A 9,752-nucleotide genomic window follows, 5' to 3' on the forward strand; every position below is an offset into this window, starting at 1 on the left:
CCTCTACCTATAGCTGGATATCTGCACGTGTAACTGTCTTCTAACTCTGAGGGGTACCTCATTCACAAACAGAGATTCACAGCTATCAGAAGACCGTCTCCCCAACAATCCCCTCCATCAGTGAACAGCAGCACCCATTTACCTCAGACCATTAAGTAAGAATCCGCCAAACAAATTTAACAGGCAGCCAGCCATCCCTAAACATCATCTGGATCTGAATTAAGGAAAATCCATTTGAGAAGTTGTGAACGGGAAATGAAAAGGGAGGAATCTCCGAAGGCGTGGACTGCAGACATTGTTTATGTCTCCAGATCTAATTGGAGAAACAGTTAGATTTGTGAGCAGGAAAACAAGTTGGTTGCAATATGGTCCAGAGCATGTGTGCTTTCCTGAATTTATCCGTCCACGTTCCGATTACACAGCTGAGAGATGCAAATCAAAAACCTACCCAGACATTACATGCCACATACACACCCTTGCAGAGATTGAAAAGGGGTGGGTGGGTAAAACAAACAAACAAACAAACAACAGGAAGTGAAAAGGCAAGAATAAGACCCTCTTCAAAAACAAGGTCTGTCTTTTCGGGGTGGGGAGAAGGAACAGAGGAAACGAAAATGAAGTGGAAGGCTTAGGTCAGAGGTACAGTCCGACCTCCGCCCAGCATCTGATACAACTTCTGGCTGGAGAGATATGGGAAAGACTGGAAGAAGGGGGAGTTGTGGCGCTGTCATGCCACGGGCAGGTTAGAAGAACAAAGCCCAGGACTCTGCCCCAAGTTGTCCCCTTACCTTTGTGCTGCAACACACCTGGAGCCCCTTCCCCTCCCTCCGCCTCCCAACATCCCTCACGCTCCCAAACAATAGCCACCCCTTTCGCTTACCCTCTTCTCCGTGTCCAGGCAGAATCCCAAGCAGGTGGGGGGGTGTTTTGCTCAGCTCGTTTTCATGCTTTTCTCGGCCAGCGGCTCCCTCTCCTTCCTTCCTTTCCCCCTCCCCACACCGTTCCCCTTTTAAAACGAGCTCGCTCGCGGAGAGCCAGCCCGGGGAGTGGACAAACAAGTTTCTCAAGTTTGCTCGCTCGCTCTCTCGTCCTCGCTTCCTTCTCCCCGCAGCGCGCAAAACACACACAGAAAGCGAGGCGCGCACCAGGTGTCTTCCTCCGCGCGAGGAGTGGAGGCGACAGAAAAGTCGAGTGAAACGTGGAGAGGTCTGAGGGAAGAAGAGTCTAATTGGGATACTCCTGAGAGAAAGGGGAGCCAAATTAAAAAAGGAGGCGGAGAGAGAGACACACACACACACACCTCTGACAAGAAGAAGCCCCGCCCCTTGCCGGAAGGCGAACACGTGACTCGCAGGTAAGGGCGCGAGCGGCTGGCGGGCACCGCCCCCTACCTACCAGCGCCGCTAAGGGCGCGGCTTGGGAGAGCGGCCGCTTCTCCAGCTGCTGCGTTTCCAGGCGCGCGCGAGAAGGCTGGGTGGGAAACAGCGCACCTGGCGCGCGCGCCCTTCCTGAGGCGAACTAAATTCGGTTTCCGGTCTTGTTCATTCAGGATTACAGTATCTGAGTTTACCTTCCCCACTCCCCGCGCTATGTAAGTGGTAAATAGGCGTCTCACACGCGTCACTGTCGCTTTTTTAAAAAAAAAGTGGTATTGCAGGTGCTTTGTAAAGAATAGGGAAGTTGTAAATCTGTAAGATGCAATCAGTATAATTGCCTGGAAATTACCTGAAAGGAAACGAAATCCCTCTCTGTTTTGTCTTCATAAGAAAAGCTTGCTCGTCTAGTTCAGCATCCTCTTCTCAAAGTGGCCGACTTTGGGACCTTTGGGAGGCCAGTAACCAGGACCTGAGGGCAACAGTGTGGCGCAGTGGTTTGGGCTAGCCATGAAGATGAAAGTAACGTGTGAAGTGGGGCTTAGGTAAAGATAAAGGGACCCCTGACCATTAGGTCCAGTCGTGGCCGACTCTGGGGTTGCGGCGCTCAGCTCGCTTTACTGGCCGAGGGAGCCGGCATACAGCTTCCGGGTTGTGTGTCCAGCATGACTAAGCCGCTTCTGGCGAAGCAGAGCAGCACACGGAAACGCCGTTTACCTTACCGCCGGAGCGGTACCTATTTATCTACTTGCACTTTGACGTGCTTTCGAACTGCTAGGTTGGCAGGAGCAGGGACTGAGCAACGAGAGCTCACCCTGTCGCAAGGATTCGAACCGCCAACCTTATGTTCGGCAAGCTCAAGGCTCAGTGGTTTAACGCACAGCGTCACCCACTTATTTCTCTATGACTCCTTCCATGTGACCACTAGGAGTTCTAACTTGCCCTTGTCTCAAACTCCATCACTCCAGCTATGACAAACTACATTGAATCTAGTGGCAGTTTTTTAAAAAAAACTGCTAGCACATTTGCAAAGCTAAGCAGGGTCTGGTACGGTTTCAAATTGGATGGGAGGTGTCGCACGTTGAGATTTTTACATTGGAGGTTGGACTAGATGACAGGAGTCTCTTCCAACTCTATGATTATGTCAAACTCAGGGTAAGATCCTAACACCACATAGCTGGGAAGAAGCCCCACTGAATTCACTAAGTCTTGTTTCTGAGATGCAGCCTGCCTCTGGTACTGTATGGGTTGGGCGTCTTTTCTGAAGTGAAAGCAAGTCAACTTTCCTAACAGGATCCATTCAACCCTTGGGTGTGCCCAGCTTTTCTCTTTGGGTTTTGTTTGTTCAGCTGCACAAACATCAAAGAATGAAGTCTTCTGGGTCTGGTGATCTCGTTTATCGGTTCCTGCAACTTTGTCCTATTGGGGTTTCCATTGCCACACCTTAAGCCTGTGTCCTTTATCCAGAACCTTACTGCCAAAATCATTCACCTCAATGTTCAGACCATGTGGCACCCCTCTTTAAACCCATACCCCGGTTCTCTCTCTGCATGCAGCCTAACAAGCAAACAATGTCCTTTCTTCAACACCCTCCATACTTTGCTCCCCTTATAGTAAGGTTACTAGATTTTTTTCAAAGAATCTGGGGACACTTCTTTTTTTGAAAAGAAAAGAAAGTGATTTTTTAAAAAAAAAAAATTTAAAAAGAAGAAGTAATATCTTCTCTTCTGGGTCTCCTCTGTCACGCGACCTTCCTCTGGGCCCTGGCCTGTTCTCTTGGAGCGCTATCTGCCGTGGAGTAGTCTTGGGTCGGGCCTGGGCTCGGCCACATGTCCTTGCCCTCCCAGTGCTCTCCTACCTCTCTTTCTCAGCAGCGGTGACAGCAGCAGCGCGGCAAGGTCGAGGCTCCCCTCTTTTTTCTCCTTCCACTTTCTCCTCCTTCTCCTTTCCTCAATCTCCCTGTATCGGTTCCAGGGTTTTTACTGGCCCTGGAGCGCCGCTGGGCAGTCAGCCAGGTGGCCGGGCGCTCTCGCTCCTGGCTTGATTTGGGTCATGGAGGGGGGGTCAGTGGTTCCCCCAGTTGACGCGCCGGGCAGCCCCAGTTCCCCCTCAGCAGCGGCAGTCTCAGCAGCCCAGAGCCAGCCTGGCAGCACAGTTGGCTCTGGCTGGCTTCAGGAGCTGCTCGCTGCTGTGGCACCTGCCATTTTGCCTCGCCGGAAGTCGCCATATGAACCAATGCCGTTGAGCCAATCACAAAACTTCCATTCCCTACTAATAAATCTACAACACTTAAAATATAAATCCGGGGACATTAAATGAAATCCGGGGACGGATTTTGTCCAGGGACAGATTTGTAAATCCGGGGACAGATTTTGTCCAGGGACAGATTTGTAAATCCGGGGACTGTCCCTGGGAAACGGGGACGTCTGGTAACCATACCTTATAGCTCTTCCCTCATAGCTCAGTTGGTTAGAGTGTGGTGCTGAAACACCAAGGTTACAGATTCAATCCTGGTAGGGCAGAGCTGCATATTCCTGCATTTCAGGGGGTTGGACTAGATGATCCTCAGGATCCCTTCCAACTCTATGATTCTATGATATCTCAGTATATTAAATGGTTTAGAAATGATTTCAGATAAAATAGACAAATGACCACTGTCTGCTACCCTCACTCTTGCTGCTCCTTTGGTTGTTTGGAACACCCTCCTAGAACACCTATGCAATGTCATTTCTTCCTTCACATTCCTCCTCAAAACCTATGCCTTCCAGGAAACCTTTGTCTTAACCTACTGTGCCTCATCCTTCAAGGGAAACTGTAAAGGCAGTTGCATTTGCACATTCTCTTCCATTGTTTAATGCTTCAGTCTCCTCCCTCTAATTTTGATAGTCTTTCCCACTATCAAAATGTAAATTGCAAAACTTCTCAGTGAATAAACCTGTATTTTTGCTTATGTTATTCCATAAAGTACTTTTACACCGGTGATGCTCTGTTAATAACTAGCAGCCTTATACCCAGCGTTGCTAGGAATTCAAAGAAACCAAAAGATCAATGCAGTTTTGAAATCAGTGGTTAAAATCAGTACAGTTTTGAACGGAATGACCTCAAATAAGTTCAGTAAGTACAGCCTATGAGCAGTTTTTGTTTCTTGTTTTACTATTTCAGAAATTCTGCAAAAACCTTCCAAAATTCTTGAACTTCTTGGCATTCCCACCGCATGTGCAGGTAGGTGCCTATCAATGAAAAAAGATTGCTATTCTTGGAGGTAATCATTTTGGGGCTAGAGATGGGTGGGTCCACCCCCTTTATCTTCTGCCACCATCTTTCCCGCCTCTCTTTCTGCCACTTCTTTTTAACTCTCTCAATTCCCTCACACACAGCATTTTTTAATCATTGCCACCTGCATGAATTAGGAAGGGCTCCATAAAATGAGATCCAGGGGAAGTACTAAGCGGGCTGACAGAGGAGTGTTGTGCTCCTGCGACACTAGACATCCCTACTGAGATACTTCCCCTGCTGTGGCACTGCCTCCTGCGCCTCCACCTGCCAGTATTTTACATTCCTCTACATACAAAGCTTTATCTGCCTCCTATTTTCTTTCCTTCTCTTTCTGGGTTTGTTTGTTTGTTTGTTTTTGCCTGCTGAACTGCATGAAAGGAATTGTGTGCCCAAATGCAGACAATTCTGAGAAAAGATGTAGCAGCGTTGCTACATCTAATCCATGCAATCATTCTCCACACTTTAAATGAATGCAAATTGGACAAATTGGACGAGGTGAATTTGTGCTGTTTTTCTCACACAAATATCTGAAAGACCGCCTCCTTTCCTTGAGTGCTTAGATTGGCAGAGGGGCCCTCAGAGGCTCTGAGTGTGTGTGTGTGTGTGCGTGCGTGCATGCGTGCGTGTGTGCATCATTTGACAGGGCATTCTCTGTGGTGGCCCCTAAGCTGTAGAACTCCTTCCCCACAACGTTGTGTCTGGCAGCTTCATTGTACAGCTTCTGGAGAATGCTGAAGGCACACTTCTTTGCTCTGGCTTTTGACACTTGAGGTGTATATTTTTCGGACCCACGTTATCTTGTATGGTTGTAAGTCATTTTAAAACTGTTTTAATCTTGTCTTTTAATGTTGCAACCTGCCCTGGGAACTTAGGGTGAAGGGCAGGTAATAAATAAATAACACAGAAATCCTGTTTTCGTAAGTAGTTTACTCACTTATCTATAGCCTTGCAATGAGCGTGAGTTGTCCATGTTACTGTTTCTGATTACATGATCATCTTTTTGAACACCATGAAGTGGCTGATTCACCTTTTTCTTTGTAAGTTCCTTCCTTGTTTCCAAGCTATTTATAGCACCTTCCAAATGTGTCAGCACAGCATTCCCTCACCACCACCTCCAGGTGACTGGTAAATTTAGTAATGGGTTACTTAAGAGTTATTATAGCCCAGCAGTGAGGAATGTTGTGACTCTTCAAAAGGCAAATGCATGTCAGGACCAACAATGGGGGAAAGAATTCAATTCACTTCGTATTTAAAGGCAAACACCTCTCATTCGCATTTCTCAAAACAGTACGGGAAATGAGACAGCTATCTTTCACATTTCATAGCTCTCCGAATATTGCAATGTCATTCTCCAGACAAGGAATACACACACACACACACATGCACCTATTGAACCAAAGTGTCTACAAAAATGCACTGGCTTATGGAAAATTGCTTTACAAAAAAAAATGTATATTAGGCAAAAGTGCATACAAATATTAGGAGAAATGTGCGTTAAGATGTTGATGGATTTTCATGAGGACTTTTCTGTTTAAAAAATTGTGAACAGATGTGGAAATGTGCAGAACTGAATTTAAGATTGAAAATGGAGAAACTAATAAATTAAAATTACCATTTTGTGTATTTATATGTGTCCACTCCCTTCCAGATATTCCAGATATTTTTTAAAAAATAAATAAATATTTTTATTTATTTTCCATTTAAGCATATATAATCACATCTTTATTATCCACTTCACTTCTTTGGCTCTTTATTTTTTATTATTATTATTATTTTTTAGAAGAGGAGTTTGGATTTGATATCCCGCCTTTCACTCCCTTTAAGGAGTCTCAAAGCGGCTAACATTCTCCTGTTCCCTTCCTCCCCCACAACAAACACTCTGTGAGGTGAGTGGGGCTGAGAGACTTCAGAGAAGTGTGACTGGCCCAAGGTCACCCAGCAGCTGCATGTGGAGGAGCGGAGACGCGAACCCGGTTCCCCAGATTACGAGACTACCGCTCTTAACCACTACACCACACTGGCTCTCTTCTTTGGGTCTTTAGAGCTGTCGACTTCCTTTCCTCTCACCTCTTGGCTTTCAAAAGTAACCTTTATATCACAGCATTTTATATATTTTCCAATTCTAATATAACTCATTACAAAATACCTCAAAGTTTAAATAAATGTAGAAAGGTAAAAAAAATTCTCATTCCAAGTATTCAGATAACCCTACTAGTGTTGTTAATTGCTTACAATGATCTTATGTTGTTAATTGCTTACAAGGGTTCTGTCTTGGGCCCGGTCTTATTCAACATCTTTATCAACGACTTGGATGATGGACTCAAGGGCATCCTGATCAAATTTGCAGATGACACCAAACTGGGAGGGGTGGCTAACACCCCAGAGGACAGGAACACACTTCAAAACGACCTTGACAGATTAGAGAACTGGGCCAAAACAAACAAGATGAATTTTAACAGGGAGAAATGTAAAGTATTGCACTTGGGCAAAAAAAATGAGAGGCACAAATACAAGATGGGTGACACCTGGCTTGAGAGCACTACATGTGAAAAGGATCTAGGAGTCTTGGTTGACCACAAACTTGACATGAGCCAACAGTGTGACGCGGCAGCTAAAAAAGCCAATGCAATTCTGGGCTGCATCAATAGGAGTATAGCATCTAGATCAAGGGAAGTAATAGTGCCACTGTATTCTGCTCTGGTCAGACCTCACCTGGAGTACTGTGTCCAGTTCTGGGCACCACAGTTCAAGAAGGACATTGACAAACTGGAACGTGTCCAGAGGAGGGCAACCAAAATGGTCAAAGGCCTGGAAACGATGCCTTATGAGGAACGGCTAAGGGAGCTGGGCATGTTTAGCCTGGAGAAGAGGAGGTTAAGGGGTGATATGATAGCCATGTTCAAATATATAAAAGGATGTCACATAGAGGAGGGAGAAAGGTTGTTTTCTGCTGCTCCAGAGAAGCGGACACGGAGCAATGGATCCAAACTACAAGAAAGAAGATTCCACCTAAACATTAGGAAGAACTTCCTGACAGTAAGAGCTGTTCGACAGTGGAATTTGCTGCCAAGGAGTGTGGTGGAGTCTCCTTCTTTGGAGGTCTTTAAGCAGAGGCTTGACAACCATATGTCAGGAGTGCTCTGATGGTGTTTCCTGCTTGGCAGGGGGTTGGACTCGATGGCCCTTGTGGTCTCTTCCAACTCTATGATTCTATGATTCTATGATTCTATGATTCTATGATCTTTCAAATATTGTATAAATTACTCCAGTCTTTTTGGAATACTTGATTGTGCTGGTTTCGGATTTTTCCTGTCAGCTTCGCCAGTTCTGAAAAGTCCATCATTTTCATCTGCCACTCTTCTTTCATTGGTACTTCTTCTTGTTTCCATTTTGGAGCTAAAAGGATTCTTGCTGCTGTTGTTGCACACATGAACAGTCTTTTATCTTCTTTTGGTATCTCTTCGCCTACTATACCCAGTAAAAAGGCTTCTGGTTTTTTAACAAAAGAGTTTTTAAGCATTTTCTTTAACTCATTATATATCATTTCCCAGAAAGCCTTTACCTTTTTACAAGTCCATCCAGATATTGTATCCTAACTGGAGGAATTCTGTCTTGAGTAGGAGGGTCAAGACAAAGTTATTTATCGAGAGGGACACGTCAATCTCAGATCCTAGAAGACAATCTAAGGCAGGGGTAGCCAACATGGTGTCTTCTAGATAATTGGAACTACTGTACCTTTGGCCTAAGAAAATGTTGTTGCTTCTGCTACTGCTTAGTCACTTGCAAAATAATAATATGAGTGAATAAGGCATGTTTACAACTGTAGACTGGGGAAGGATCTATGAGTTATCTAGTCCTGCTTCCCACTATGGATTCTGAGCTAAACCCAAATGTTCCTGGTTCTCACCGCATCTGTTGGAAAATAACAACTCCTGGTTCAGGGTCGGGGGGGCGGTCTTGATGAATAAATCTTAATGGCTAGAGGTGTTTGAGTTGGATTACTTTGCTGTTTAGCCCTTTCAGTTTGCAAACAGATTTGCAATCTGTATTATGCCTATTTCCTCATAACTATTCTGTGGAAGTTCTTGGGATAATGTCACTCTTCCAGTGAAGTTCCTTACCTCACCATCTGGTGCTTTTGCATTAGTTTCTGCTGCTATTACTCAATCATAATCAAGAAAACGAACTCCTCCATCTTCTCAGGAACCAGGACCCAGGAATCAAAAGGAAGACAGGATCTGATGGCAGCCAGAAGACAGCTAGTTAGGACTCAAGAGCAGAAAGCATTCAGGGGTAGAAGGCAAACCAGAAGACAGGACTGGGGGAAAAACCCAGGAGTCAGGACCAAAGCGCAAGAATAGAGCACAGAGAGACCTTGTTGCTTAAGCAAACCCTTGTTGCTGTAACCCAATTATACACCTGCCTGTCCAGAAAGAGCCAGCAGTCAGTTCTTGGCACCTAAGTGAAAAACTGCAGTAACATGGCTCAGCACATGAGGCTGTAGTCAGCAGCTCCTGACAGTGAATGCTATTGATATAGGTAGAATCTACACACATATAAAAAAATGCTGTGAAAGTGCTTTAAAAAAAAAACGTTTTGGAAAATACATTGAATTTGGCATAGCTCAATGTTGCCATCTAGTGTCGCATTTGTATATTGCACATTTAAAACATTTTATTTGCGGCTGTATAGCTGAGTCCATAGTTATGCCTACGGTAGCCACTGTTTTAGTTCGCTTGTTTGCAATTTAGGCTACATTCCTGTACACAAGGATGTCTAGGAGTAAGCTCCATTGAACACAGTGGGACTTACTTCTGAGTAAGCATGCACCTCTCTCCCAAAAATGGGCCTCATTGAAAAGGGCACCGCTGCTTCTTCTCTTTTTAGCAAAATTTGCCAGGGAGCAGCTTTTCATACAGTTGACCAAGATGCCTGCCTGCACTCTCTGCATGTTAGCCTTTGACTCCAGTCCAAGGGTAGCAAAACTAGAAAATCTGGGCCTGTGCTAGGCCGGAGGTGGATTTAGGGGAGCATGACTGGTTTGTGGGTGCAACAACTATGAAGTAGAATGGAAGTTGAGAGGCACTAAATTTTGACGTTGCA

General features: G+C 45.3%; 1 protein-coding gene across 1 annotated transcript in view; it reads right to left on the reverse strand.

The window, feature by feature from the left end:
• Positions 1-1,328, reverse strand: part of ATP8B1 (ATPase phospholipid transporting 8B1) — a 71,427-nt gene extending 70,099 nt beyond the window's left edge. The window contains exon 1 of the mRNA XM_053408615.1: positions 881-1,328. The gene's annotated coding sequence lies outside the window, so the exon portion shown is untranslated. The remainder of the gene's footprint in view (positions 1-880) is intronic.
• Between the last annotated feature and the right edge of the window lie 8,424 nt (positions 1,329-9,752).

The sequence above is a fragment of the Podarcis raffonei genome, chromosome 11 (assembly GCF_027172205.1).
Source record: "Podarcis raffonei isolate rPodRaf1 chromosome 11, rPodRaf1.pri, whole genome shotgun sequence".
Lineage (NCBI taxonomy): Eukaryota > Metazoa > Chordata > Lepidosauria > Squamata > Lacertidae > Podarcis > Podarcis raffonei.